The 14,611-nt window shown below is 42.7% G+C and overlaps 1 protein-coding gene across 3 annotated transcripts in view; it reads left to right on the top strand.

The window, feature by feature from the left end:
• Positions 1-3,254: 3,254 nt before the first annotated feature.
• Positions 3,255-14,611, top strand: part of Fbxo10 (F-box protein 10) — a 58,030-nt gene continuing 46,673 nt past the window's right edge. For all 3 annotated transcript variants that reach the window (XM_023715889.1, XM_023715890.1, XM_004631832.2), the window contains exon 1: positions 3,255-3,392. The gene's annotated coding sequence lies outside the window, so the exon portion shown is untranslated. The remainder of the gene's footprint in view (positions 3,393-14,611) is intronic.

The following is a 14,611-nucleotide window of genomic DNA, read 5'->3' on the forward strand; positions in this document are numbered from 1 at the left end:
CTAGATAATCCGGGTTGGGGAGCAGGTATTGGAACATTACCCTTCGTCACTTGATCACAGAGCTGCTACAATGAGGACAGCCTCTGCTGAGCATTAAGGAGTCTCCACTTAGTTTACCAAGGCCACAGGCCCAGAACTGTGGACCCTGCCATGGACATGACATCTAGTGTTGCTATATGAATTCAACTTGCTGTCCCTAAAGACAAATTCTAGAGACTGCCTTGTATCTCTGGTTCTCAATCCAGTCTGGGGCACATTTAATTTGTAGCATTGAGATCATGGAAAAGCTGAGACACCACGTGGAATTTCTACTTCTGTAATGAAAAGTCGTGATCCACTTTCCAACTGCTCATAATTCAGGAACTCAAATGTAGGAAGAAAGTTCAGATCCCAAGCATCCAAAAAGGATTATATATGTTCATTGTGTTGATCTTGGACAAATCACTACCTAGGTGAGACCAGTTTTTTTGTACAACAGAGTTCACATGGCTGAGCAGATTGTGTTCACTTACTCATTTGGCAATAAATACCAACTATGTGTGAGAGCAGAGACAAGTGTAGTCTAATGGAAAAGTCACCAGATAGCAAATGGAGGACAGGACAGATGAGAGCAGAAAGAAGGGAGGAATCAACCGTAGTTTATGAATGATGTTCTTATATTTAAATACATAAAATATCAATTTTCCCATGTGCTTCGTGATGCTTGCACTGCTAATGGAAAAGACAGCATGCTCTACTAGAAAGCTGCTAGTGAGCTCCTTTTTTTAAAGTTAGCTGTTCTATAGTGATGCCAAAACAAGCAGTGATGTTGGGAGTTTGACTCCCAGTACCCCGCCCCCAAAAAATTACTGCTGATTTCATACAGTGGGACACTTTTCAGGGAATTAAACCTGTGACAGTTTTGGCAGTCAGTAATAAAGATAAATCAACAAGTTTACTGTTTTGAGTTTCCCCCATTCTGATGACCTGACCTAAATATAGTTTCTATACTATACTTTGTGTCCAGCTTTGTCTTGAACTGTTGTCCTTAGGTTTAAATATTTTGTTTTTCTAGTTATTAAAAACAATGGAAGGCTGGTGGTATAGCTCAATGATAAGGGCTGGTCTGTTAGCATGTGTAGGGTGTAGGGTCCAGGATTCAATCTCTAACGTGGGAGTAGAGAAAAACAGCTAAAAATGAGGAACTGATAGAGGTCAGTGGGACCACCATGGGGATCAACTATTTCAGACCTCAATCTCGTGTTGTAATTTATTTTCTCAGCATTCTTTGTAGGGTTTTATTGGAGCTGATGGTCTCTTCTAAAATCCAGAGGTTGAATTTAACTGTACTTTTTGTTGTTTTTTGAGTCAGTCTCACTATGTAGTTCAGACTGGCTTTGAACTCACTAAGTAGCCTGGATTGGTCTTTAACTTGTGGCAATCCTCCTGCCTCAGCTTCCCAAGTGGTGGAATTGCAGGCATGTGCCAACATCCCCAACCCGACTCCAACTGCTTTTTTAATCACTCCACTTGATGCACAGGTCTCTCAAATTCAACAAGTCCAAAACTGAGTTCTTTTTTTGGTTTGGTTTTCTTTCTGTGTTTTGGGGAAGGATCTACAGGGTGTTCAGGGTCTTACTACTAGATCAGACTCATAGTGATTCTCCTATTTACAGCCTTCCAAGTACTGGGATTAGAGGCACACACCACACACCCAGTCTCAATTGCCAGCTCAGAGCACCCAGGGGCTGGGCCAGCACGGCAGGCCTGGGAATAGAACCCTTGGTGCCTGCACCAGCTTGTAGGCGCTTTAATCCGCTGAGCTATTTGGCCGGTTCTCAAAACTGAGTTCTTGATCTCCACAACCCCTACAAATATGTTTGTCTTGAAATAATTCTTGCCTGTACCAAATAAATAAATAAAAGTTTAACAAAAAGAAATAGTTCCTGTTTTGACGAATAGCACTTCAATGGGCCCAGTTAGTAGGTTAAGCTGTACAATCTCACTTGTTTTCCACCCCAGGCCATATTTGACTTTACCTCAAAAGTGTATCTCAAGGCCATTTCTGGAATTTTATTTTTATTTATTTATTTTTTGCGGTACTTGGGATTGAATTTAGGACCTTGCACTTGCCAGGCAGGAGCCTATACTACTGAGCTGTTTCCCTGGCACCTCTAGGCCATTTCTCTCCATGTTCACTACTGTTAATCTCTCTGCTTCCATTCTGTCTTTTCTTCCCATAGTAGATGACATAACTATTTTAAAAGGCACCAAGAGCCGTGAGGCTGAGACAGGAATATTGCCAAGTTCAAAGCCAGCCTGGATAACATACCAGGACCCCATCTAAACAAAATAGCAAATCACACGTATTCTCCATACTTCAAAAGCTTTTACATAAAATTTTACCATGGCTGCTAGTGGCACTGGCTCAAACTGTTCTTCCTTACTTCAAAAGGCTTCAAATGACATTTCCATTTCCTAAAGAGCAATCTTTTCTATCCCCTGCCTCACTTGGCCCAAAAACCTCTACACAGGGTTTCCCCTTCTCCTCCTGGATTTGTCTTAGTTTTTTAATTATCTTTGAGGTCATCTCTGACCTTTCTTTACCCCTAATTTTGCTTGAAATATTTGTAAATACACATAGTATAAATGATATTTGAAGCTGTGTGTGGTGGCACAAACCTGTAATCCTGGCACTCAGGAGGCTGAGGCAGGAGAATGGCTGTGACAAACAAAAATTTGATTTGCATCTACCTTTTCCACCAGAGAATTTCAGAAGCACAGCAACCATAACAGCTCTGTTCACTTCTATGCCAATAATGATAGAGTCAGCAGTGGCTAACATTGTAAAATAGCATTTATAGTGTGACATGCATTAGACCAAGTGTATTGCACATAATTTAATATATACTCCCAATGGTCAGTATGTTCAAAGAATAAATACAGCCTCTACATGCACATCCACACGGAGCCCACCACCTTCCGAAATTTACTATTACACTGTTAGATAACTGGTGCTTGGAAGACTGATCTTCGTATTGAACACTTAGCAAGACTCCCTGCAGTTTTTGTCCACAGATTTTATTTCTGCACAGTTTGGGGCCATGCAAGACAAGCCTGTGCGGTCGCTCCCTAAGCTCGCTTTGCAGCGCCCAGAACCTGGTCCGTCTACTTCACGTCTTCCACGTTGACCCTTGCTTGCAGAGGTCCCTCTGGGCGGCGCTGCTCTGGCCCAGCCCCTCCAGCGCCCCGCCCCGCCCCGCGCGTCACGTGGTCGCGGCGCCGCTGGCAGCTGCGCTCTCCGGGCGGGGCTTGCAGGCGCTGGTCCGCCTGTCCCGGCCGCACCGTGGTCCTCACGCTGCGCTGTGGCTTCCAAGGCGTCGAGGGCCGTGGCTGGGAAGGCTCCCTGCGAGGTAAGAGACTGCAGCGCCGTCTGCGGAACCCGAGTCCCGGAGCAGGGGCGGCCAGGGGAGAGCTCGGTTGCCTCGGCGCTGCCTGTGGGGGACCAGGACGCTGCCTTAGGCGACTGGCTGAGGCGCAGCGCGTGCTGGGCTCTGGGAACCCGGCCTGGCTCCTGGGGAAGCGCATCTCGGGCCCCCTCAGCCACCGCTTCCCCTCACCTGGAGACTCCGCGGCTCCCGACGATGGGACTTGGTTTCTCTACCTGTAATACCAGCGGGCCCGGAGCTTGGCATCTAGGTGGTTACCTCCTGCCCCGGGGGCTTTGCGAGTGTGAGAGAGAAGTCCATGAGGAAGAATCCGACTCTCGGGAATGGAAGACCAAGCACTTACTGGATGTTCTATATTTTGTGCAAGTCTTGGGCCTCGTAGATGGCTTCTCCATCGTTGAAGAGAGATAATCCTTGCCCTGAGAAGAACAGATGGATAGGAAAGTCATCTGAAGAGCCAAAACTCTGGCGTTGGCTCTGGGTTCAAGTCCTAGTTCTTCCACTTACTAGCTGAGTGACCTTGAGCCAGATAGATTCCTTTTCTGCTAAAAGTGGGTAATAGTGTATTTCGCACATAGTTTGCCTTGAGGATTAAGTGAAAAGAGTAGCACAATTTGGCACCATAGATTGGACTATATATGAATTATTAAAATAGTAAGTTAGAGAGTTTTTATATATAGTAACAACTCACCAAGGAGTTTTTATGTAATAATCCACTTCAGTTGTATATATTGACCCCCAAACTACTGTTTTGATTTGTAGAACCTTCACTTTCCCCCTTCTGAGCCCCTCTTAGTCTGTTTCACAGTTGGCATGTGAACTTGTTCCTACCAAATGAGTCGAACAGTATGGGAACATTAATTTACTTGAGCAGATGGGTATCAGATTCCCTCTGAGGGGAAAGAAAAGTGCCAGCCATGTGCTGCCACCAAAAAAAAAAAAAAAAAAAAAGCAGTACAGTGATTGATTGTCAGAGCTGGAAGATGCCTAGGAAACCATGTAATTCCTCTGTCTAATTTGGCAAATAGAAGAAACTGAACCCAAAACCTAAAATGAGAACAGAGCTTTGATTTGCTCAGGACCTACCAGAGTATTGAAACTGGAGAGAATGTGTAAGTTCCAACTTACTTCATCATGTACTCAACAAGTATTTATCAAATGCCGTGTGTGTGTGTGTGTGTGTGTGTGTGTGTGTGTACACAAGTGCTAGGAGCCAGAGATGCAGTTCTGAAATGACACACGTGGTCTCTGCCCCAATAGAGCTTTTTCCTATAGCTAATTATGTTAGTTTGAATTTGTATAAAATATAGGTTGTGTGTGTGTATGTGTGTGTGTGTCCCTTTGCTGGTTCTTAGTATGTTTTATAAAAACAGTAAATTCCAGATCACTCAGAGCTTGTCTCCAGCAGCTAGCCCCAAGGGACAGAAACACACAAGAGAGGTGGAATTGTTTCTCCTTGTAGTTCCAGAGCCTTTGCGAAAGCCTGGTGAGATTTGAGAGACTGGAGAATACGCTGTTTTGTTAAGAGCTTTGCAGAAAGGATTTCCTCATGGCCCCCAACGCTTGGGTTTCTTTGTTTTTCTTGTTTCAGGCCTCTTACTGTTTTTAGATTTCTGAAAAGAGCAGTCCTCAACATAGTGTGTTCATTTTGGTTTCCATGGTTATCAGGGGACTTGTACTTCTGTGATAGCACAGATAGCTATTAAGCACTGTATGGTCAAGCAGTCACCATCTCACCGAAGGTTTCTGCTCTCCGGCAGTGGCCTTTTTCTGGGTCTTGTTGTTTCCCAATTGGAGTACTCTGCTTTCCTTTTTTTTTTTTTGTTCTGTATCATTTTTCATCTTTCCTTCCAAAAAAATACATTGATGAAATGTATTTTTTAGGGAGTGGGAATAAGTAGAACAGATAAAACCACACAGGTAGATCCCAGCCTCAGAATTTTGGTGGGCTTACTCTAGAGGCAGAGGAATAAGGGTGTAGATAGGGGCTCAGCAGGAGCTTGCAGGGAGGCAGGGCAGTGTCCCAGTAAACCAAGAAAACAGCGTATGTGAAAAAAGCAAAGTCCTTTTACAGGCCTCAGTTACAGAGGAATAACAGTACACAGCATTTTGTTTTGTCAATTTAACAAAAGAACCTGAATCACTTATTAAGGGTTTTGTTTGGAGTGGACCTGCTAATTTCCTTCATTATCTTCTGTTAGCTTAGTGATTTCCTAGTTCCTTCTCATCTGAAATAATGGATGTTGTATACATACACAAAGGTAGCATAAAAAGAGACATTAGACTACAGTTTTGTCTTTTTTCAGTTTAGATGTTTCACCTGTGTGTGTCATTTCACAAATTGGGTTCTAATGCAATCCACATTTCTTTCTTTTTTTTTTTTCCCCCAAGTATTTTCCCATGTCCTCTAATGCCCTCTTTAGTGAGAATTCCAGCTGGCATTAAACAGCCCAAAAGGGTCAGGCATACCATTATTACTCTCTAGAGGAAAGTCAGTCTTTCTTTCTTTCTTTCTTTCTTTTCTTTTTTTTTAATGTATTTGGCTGTTACAGGATCTCACTACGCAGCTGGGACTCATGGTGACCCTCCTGCTTTCAGCTTCCCCAGTGCTGGGATTACAGCCATGTGCCACTACACCTAAACTCTAGCCCACTCAGCCCACCCTGAGGACAGGGCTCAAACTGCTGTCCCCACACTTGCCTAAGCTTGCCTAAGCAGGTGCTTTAGTCCGCTGAGCTATCTTTCTGGCCCAAGATGTTGTTGTTTCTGACGTAGCTACAGGTGTCGCGTAGAAGAGCTATTCTACACAGTCCAAGGATATGTGGTCACTGCTGCTTACTGCCCCTTTGGACCAGGGCCCTATAGGTGCGAGCCCGTACTTGGATTCCCAGGTGAAATCCAAGTTTATTAGTTTATTCCCACATGTGGAACCATTCTCTCCAGTGCATTGTAAATCTGTAGTGTGCTCCTGTGCCTGGCAAGCTACTTAGGAGGCTGAGGCAAGAGGATTACTTGGACCAACAAGCTGAAGACCATCCTAAGCAATGTGGCAAGATCCTATCTCAGAAACCATGACAAAACAAAAACAGGAAAAAGAAAACAGTGACAAAAAAACTGGTTATGAATTGTTCTCAGTACAGTAACTCGTAAATCCTATCCTCTTTTCCCACAGAAAGCCACTATCTTGACTTTAGTAATAATCATGTCTTGGCCTTTCTTCGTAGTTTTATATTGTATACTTACATCCTTAAACATTATACTTTAGTTTTACTAGTTTAAATTCACACATATTTTGCATTTTGTATTTTGCTTCTTTTGCTAAGTTTGCTAACATCCATCCATGTGGCCTTACTTACTTTCATTGCTAACAATATTGGTATGAAAAATCACAGTATATTTACTTTATGGTGAGTAGACACTTGCACTGCCTATTCTATCTGACTGCGAAGAACATTCTTCGACATTTTCTGTTGTGTATGTGAACAGCTTCTTTCTGGGTTGGAGTGGAATTACTTTGCTAGATAATGCCAATTTTCTAAGTGTTTATATAGTTATTTTCCTACCAGAATATGAGTTGCACTTGCTTCACATCCTTGCAAATACTGCTTTTCTTCATTTTTGATGTTTAGCCATTTGTGAATATGTCGTAATAACTCCAGATAAGAATAGAGGAGATTCGGGAGCTAGCTCAGTGGAGGACCTGGATTCAATCGCTGGTAGCGCATGCCATGCCAGCTCCAGAACCTCAGGTGAGCTGTGCAGGCCCTGAAATCGGACATGGTGGTGCATGCCTGTAATCCCAGTGCTAGGGAGGCTGAGACAGGAGGATCAGTAAGTGTCTTAGTTACTCTTCTCTCATTGCCAGGACAAATACCCGACACTCAAAATGAAGGAAGGAAAGGTTTATTTAGCTCACAGTTACTGGAGGTTTCAGTCCATAGTCAGCTGGATCCAACGCAGAGCAGCACATAGCAGAGGGCAACCTTTCATGGTGGTGGCAAAGAGCAAGAGCGCAAGGGAGGGGTAGCAGCAGCTCAAGCAGCTAGCTTCTCTTCCCACCTTACATTGTAATGCAAATTACCTGCACCAGGGTAGGGGAAGTACTCACACCTATGGGTACTTCCCAGTATTTACCCACCTATGGGTAATCCCAACAGTACTAAGACCCATAATCCCAGCCTTGGATCACACATAATCCCAGTGGATCATGAGTTGACACAAACTCTTTAGAAGTCCTCACCCCATGACTGCATGAGGCTTTGGGGGGGACAACTATACACAAACCATAACAGTAAGAGTCCGAGCTATATAGTGAGACCCTATTAAAAAAAAAAAAATTACAGGGTGCCCATGCAGTGTGTGGCTGAGATATTAGAAGAATGGAGAGCTGAGATCCTTAAAGCTGCTGAAATTTTCATTTTTAATTTGGAAGACTTAGGTCCTACTAAGGTCATATTCCTCCATTTCTGTAAGATTCTATCATCTGTAATAGGACTTGATAAGCCCTCCCTTATTGATACTTGGAATCAAAAACACCCTAGAACAGATGTTTAGAACTTGAGGGCAGTGCCAACCTGGGTTAATTTCTTTTGCTGCTAATGCTGTTCCAGTCCTCCTGTTCTGAATAATAGAATTTATTCTGTTTGCCACTGGATGGTTGGGAGCTCCCAGATTTTGTCTCAGCATGCTTTTACAGCCACTCCTTGGCCTGGTAGTAAGCATCTGCACTGTAGGCCAACAAGGTGGCTGTGAACCCTGCTCTTTCTGTATTTCCCTATTTCCTACCTCACAACAGAAAACTCTTAACTGAACTGATTGGTAGAATTCATTATTCTCTCCTAGGATGCAGAAAGGGTTTAAAATACACAGAGAAAGAGAATAGGATTTCAGGAAGGAGCAAGTCATAGGAAGGAGGGAATCCATCAACATTTATTGTGTTTACTACTACTCATCAGACACCGTGTTAACTGCTTTCCAGCTATTCATCCTAGTAACAACTCCCAAAGGTAATATTACCCCCATTTTTATAGATGAGGAAGCAGAGACACTGATGATCTGACTCCACTGAGTGTGTAAACTACCGATCACTTTATGTGGAATTGCCTCAAGCTGAATGATCAAAGAAAATGAGTCTGGGAAGCAGTTGGAGGCTGGGTGGGAGATGAGAGGTAGTGGAAAAGGGACACAGATCAGATAATTCCCTCTGTCAAATAGGCCACCTAGGGGAGGCTAGAGGGAAATGGCCCTAACATATAGGTTGTTTGGGTGCACTTGTCAGGTATAGGTGCCTTGGTTTTTTCATAGATTCTGGGTTGAGGTCCTAAAGGCTTCCTAATAGTGCTGCTCTGTGACTCCAGCTCAGACACCATGTGATACTCTAGTGTGCAGAACACCTGCAGGAGTAACAGCATTCTTATTTCATGAACTACAATTATTTCTATCTGTGATAGACTAGAAGTTCCATATTGTCATCTCACAGTTAGGTAACCCCATACTCCAAGGATGCAGGTGGTTGTGCACGGGATTTGGATTCAGTCCTGGTTAGGAACCCAGCTGTTGCTTAGTAAATAGGTAAAAACTGAGGAGTTCTTAACTCTAAGACTACTGATGTATTTTGGGTTTTTTAAGTGCTCATCAAGATGATCTATACCAGTGATGGCAAATGTTTTAGAGCTTTCGATGATGCAAACAGCGCATATTTCATGGGTTTACCACCAGTGATATACAAAGAACCTGGCATTTAGTAAGTCCTCAAAACACCTTCCCTGCCCTTTTAAGGTTGCCCATTGAGTGTGTGTGAGAATGAGGACTCAGACCAAGGTCTCGGTTCCCTGCCCCATGCTGCCTCCTGTGTGAACCACATTGGAGAGCCAGTGTGCTGAAGGAAAAGAGGGACCCTCTGGCTCTGAGCCCCTCAGAAAGCACCATACACTTGTCTCAGAACACAGCTTTTTGGGTTATGGCATTAAATTTCAAAGGTGAAAATAAGAAACAGCTGGTTATTTCCCAGGCTAAAGAGAAACAGCTGGTTATTTCCCTGGCCAAGTGGAAAGAATTTCTAGTTAATTTCTTTGAAGAAATTATGAAGAGCCCAGCTGAGATGTCTTTTATCTTCAAAATTTAAATTTCGCTTCATTTTCATTAGAATAGGCATGTCTATGGGACTCATTTTTTTTTTTTTCATAGTTTACTGTCTGGTACTGTAGAATAGTTTGAAATCAAAATGCACAGAAGTTGAGAAAGCTACTTTGGTAGAAGGGTTTTTTGGTTTTTGGTTTTTGGTTTTTTTTGGAGGCTCGAAATGCCTTTAGGGCATTTCTGGTTTGCAGTGACTGTCTGGGTTGGAACCCCAGAAGCTTGAGCTTGAGGGCTTTGTTTAAGCAGGTACTTAAACAACTGAGCTACTGGGCAGGTCCCCGAGAAAGCTACTTTGACCTGATGTTTTCAAACCATTAACCCATTATATTACTCAGTAATCTGGTTTGTACTTCATATTTTGGTGCCTTTTATGCCTCATAATGCTGGAGGATATTTTTTTTCTCCCCCTCCTGCTGCTCCATAGAGATCTGAACTAGATCCTTTTCCCTATTTTTTTTTAAACTAAAAACTAAGCTCACAGGTTTTGATAGGAAGATGGCCTCCTCTAGGTAGAAAGCTAGTATGTTTTCCTCATTATACATTCATTGTACATGAAAACAGAGTTTACTCTTTTGTCCTCAAGATTAGCTCGTAAGGGGGAAGCAGAGTCCCAACCAGAATATGAAGTCCTTTAGATTCCTCTTAGTGAGGCATGGAGGCTTTTGTACATGGGCTCACGGCAGCTCTTATTACCCTCGAATTAACTATCAACTCTTTTCACTTGGCCAGGGGTGTCCTGGGAAGCTGGCAGGCCTTTCTTGGTGACCCCTTTAGACTTATGGAGCTGCAGCCAGATTGAGCTAAGAACTGTGTCCTTGGCCTCACTGAAGGCTCCCGAGTGGGCTTTTGTTGACAGTGTTTCTTCTGCCATTGTCCCCTCCTCTGGATGCCCCATCCTACCCATGTCTAGAGTCTGACTTCCATGCCCATTCATCCATGAAGCTTGGCCTGCTGCTTAAAACCACAGCCTTGTGTCAGGGTTGGCACCAATGGCTCTGCTCCTCCTTGCTGAGTGACTTAGGGCAGACTTCTGGTCACTTATGTTACGTCTGGCTGAATCCCTTCACCTGTAAAATACAGACAGTTCCACTTTAAAGCAGTGGTTTTCAAACTTAGGATGCATTCAGGTTTCCAGATAATTTTGTTAAAATGCAGTTCTGATTGAGTAGGCATGGGGGAGGGACTAACTTCTGGCATTCTTATTAAACTCCTAGGTCTTGAACCACATTTTGAATTGTACAGCTCTGAAGAGATGTGTTGAGAGAATAAGGTAAAATAATACATAAAAAGCCCTCAACCTAGTTCTGGTCAGACAGCAGTGCTTAGTAAATTTGCTGCTGGTTTTGTTATGTTCTGTTTTTGCTGACCAGTTTTCCTAGCTGAAGGTCACATTTTTGTTCTTTAAACAAGTTTTTCTTTTATAGCACTAAGTGCTTTTTTCCTTTACTATTTTAATTTGCTTTTGTTGTTACTGGTTTTTTAATGGAGGTTTTGCTTTTTTTTTAGTAGTTATTTTTGCCACCTACCAGACTAGAAAGCAAGGTCTTTATCTGATTCCTTACTGAGCCCATCACACTTCTTACCACTTGGTCTTATACAGAGCATGTGTTGAATACATGGTTGGGTTCCATTTCCACTTTCTATTCCCCAGGTTTCTGTGTTTTGGTAGGGTTTCTATAGCTACTGGTCCGAATGGTCTCAGCAATGTTAATACATCACGTCATGTTTTGGGTTGTCATTCATTCAGTATTGAATGCCTACTCTGGGATGGGTGTAGGTCCGGGCATAATACAAAACAAGGATATAAGACTTTGGTCCTTAAGGAGCTTACATCTTACTCAGGATAGATGGACAAGGAATAAGGAAAAACATGTTACATATAAATTGTAATCTTGAGAGCAAAGGTTGTATTTCATTCACCACAGTGTATAGTGTCATAGTAGGTAGGCATGGTGTCACTTGGCTGCTCTGCATGTGCTGTTACACTCTTCATATGGTTGAGCCTGGTGGTGTAAAACATTATTTCTCATGACCCTTCACCCACCCCACATATCCACATGAAATTATTAGTGAGCTGTGAAGATTATTTCTAATGATTTTATGGGGGAGGTGAAGAAAGGGCTTCATGTTATGTCCTACAGCAAACAACTTGAAAATCTATCTAAAGACCTTGTTGGGCACTATTAATAACAAGAGTATGCCCTTGCTGGGCCTTTCCCCCTGTAACTTCTAGATACAGCTTTTTAAGAATACTTACTTCCCTGCCCAGCCATCCTAATATCAGCTGAGCAAACTAGCCCCAAGAACCCACTGTCTCAGAAGTAGTGGGGTATACACAGTCAAACCCAATAAAGCAAAGCTTTCCTTCTGGTGCCTCCTAGGCAGAAAAACTAGTTTTCTAGGGGTGTTCATTCCCACTTTCTCCTTTGCCATTGCATGCCTTTTAGATGTTGGTCACCAGACCTCTCCTTTCTTTTAACTCTGACGCAAGTGATCTCATATGTGCCAAGGGTTGAAATGTTCTTGAGATCTCTGTTCAAGTGTCATTTCCCCAGAGACCTTCTTTGCCAACCTTGTCTAAAATAACTTCAACATATCTATGTGTGTACATGTACCTCTTGGCCTGCTTCATTCCTCTTCACAGCATTTATGTTAATATTTGTTTATTTCCTCTGAAGAATCACAAGGTATGAGCCCATTCTGGGTTCAATCCCCAGTACTGCTTGCTGAAAAACAAAAACAAACAAATATTTTTTTTTTTTTTTTTTAAGGTGGGGACTTTTTCTTTTTTTTAATGTATTTAGTACAGGGCCTACAGGATCTCACTACACAGATCAGACTTGTAGCGATCCTCCTGTTTTCAGCCTCCCAAGCACTGGGATTATAGGCATGCACTACCACAATCACCATATCAGTGCACCCTGGGGGTGGGATCAAACCCCAGTCCCTGTGTCTGCCTAAGCAGGTACTTTAATCTGCTGAGCTATCCAGTTGGCCATGGGGACTTTTCCTTGTTTATTGCTTTTCAATACGTGGAACAATCCCAGGCATATAGTAGGCAATCAACAAATACTTGTCAAATAAATTTTTTTTTCTTTAGAAATTCTCAGAGTGGTCATGAAGCGCAGCAGCAGAATAGCCATTTTTAGCCTCAGTTTGGAGGTAAGGAAATAGCCTTGATAAGATAAAAAGGACTCACCTCAGGGGACAGGGCTAGGAAGCAGAAGAGCCAGTCTTATGAGTTTTACCTCCCATGAGGGGGGCCTGCCTCTGCCTCTCCTGCTGAAGCTGGGGATCCATGTGGCGCAGAGGCTTGTGGGTACTTCCACTGGGAGGATAGAAGGAGCCACACAGCAGCCTGAGCTCACACTCCTGGGAGCACATAAAAAACTGAAAGCATTCAAGCCTTACCTGCTCCCTACCAGCCCAAACATTGTTTTTCTTGTTCTTCAACTTAAGATATACAGGCCCTGGTGGAAATTCTTTACTTTTTAATTTCACATTGATGGGCCCTAGTGACAAAAAGAAAGGGCAGAACTTTAAGAACACATTTTTAAAAAGTGTTACCTGGTTATGGAAATCTCTGTTGTTGCATGAATCCCCATGGATTTGTGCAAAGATACTGTAAATAAAACCAAATTGAAGAACAAGAAGTATAACATTTGAATAACAAAATCCTTATATAAGCTCAAAATAGATTTTAAGCTGAGAAGAATTGGCTTCATTTTAGATTTATACCTCTGGAGTTGGGAACACAGGAAGTATTGCAGGAAGGTAGGCCAGAAGGGTGGAAACTAACCCACTGGGACATCCTCCTTTCCCTGAGAGACTAGGTGCTAGTCCACTTGCTTCCCACTGCAGGTAGACTCCTTGGAACCCCAAGAAAACCCAAGGCCCAGAGGTTTGTGTCCATACTGTCTGAGCCCTTTTCTATTGCTGTAACAAAATATTTGAGAACAGATAACTGCTTTAAATATATAGGTTTATTTACTTGATGACTCTAGAGATTGAGAAGACCAAGAGCATGCCAGGTGCAGTGGCATGTACTAGTAGTTCTGCCTACTTAGGAGGCTGAGGCAAGAGGATCACTTGAGACCAGGAGTTGGAGGACACCCAGGCTACATAGTGAGATGTCATTTAAAAAAAAAAAAGAGTTCAAGAGTAGGTCACTAGCATCTGATCAGCATTTAGTGAGGGCTTCTGGCAGCATTATAATATAGCACAGGGCATCACATGGTAAGAGAATAAGTGTGCTGGCTTGGGTCTCTGTAGCTGTTCTTGTAAAGTTGTGCATGGCTTCATGGTAGCCCTACTGTCATGACCTCATCTAATTCATTTACCTCTTGATGACCCCAACTCCAAATGCCATTAACCTGTGATTGGAGATTTAGGTTTCCAACACATGAATTCCAGGGGACACACTCAAATCATAACAATGCCTTTGCCCAAAATTTCCCAGATACCCACACATCATCCTGAGATAAAGAAATGGTCATTTAATACTTTCAAAATTATGATTTTTTTGTTTTCACTCTTCTACTAGTTAATATACTTCTCTCATGGATGTCCTCAAAATATACCCCTAATCAGGCCACTTGCCTCATGAGGATTCTATAGTAAACAAAATACCAGCTCTAGTCAGTCATTCATGGTCCTTACCATTATGAAACATATGAGAGAGAAGAACTTCAGTGGTTTCAGGGAGACAGAACCAAGCACAGCCAGGAAAATAACTAAGACTTAGGTGGTAGCTTTGTTTTGGAACACTGAAGTCACTATAGAACAGCCATGGAGTGGCCAATCAGAGTATTCAGTGGCTTCATAACAGTGATATTAAGAGTTTAACATGCTGTCCTCAAGTTCTTAATGCCTGAATCCCCAAGATTTATGCATGGCATATGTCTATTTATGCATGGCAGCACTCTCTGATTAGTTAATCACTTAGGGATTCAGGCTGCCGTAGTAGCCATCTTCTCAAATATTGCCAGGTTCTATCTCAGAGAAAAGAGCTTTGGAAAATCTTCACCACACTAATTCAAAAGCAA

Source organism: Octodon degus, unplaced genomic scaffold, assembly GCF_000260255.1.
Source record: "Octodon degus isolate 3935 unplaced genomic scaffold, OctDeg1.0 scaffold00045, whole genome shotgun sequence".
NCBI lineage: Eukaryota > Metazoa > Chordata > Mammalia > Rodentia > Octodontidae > Octodon > Octodon degus.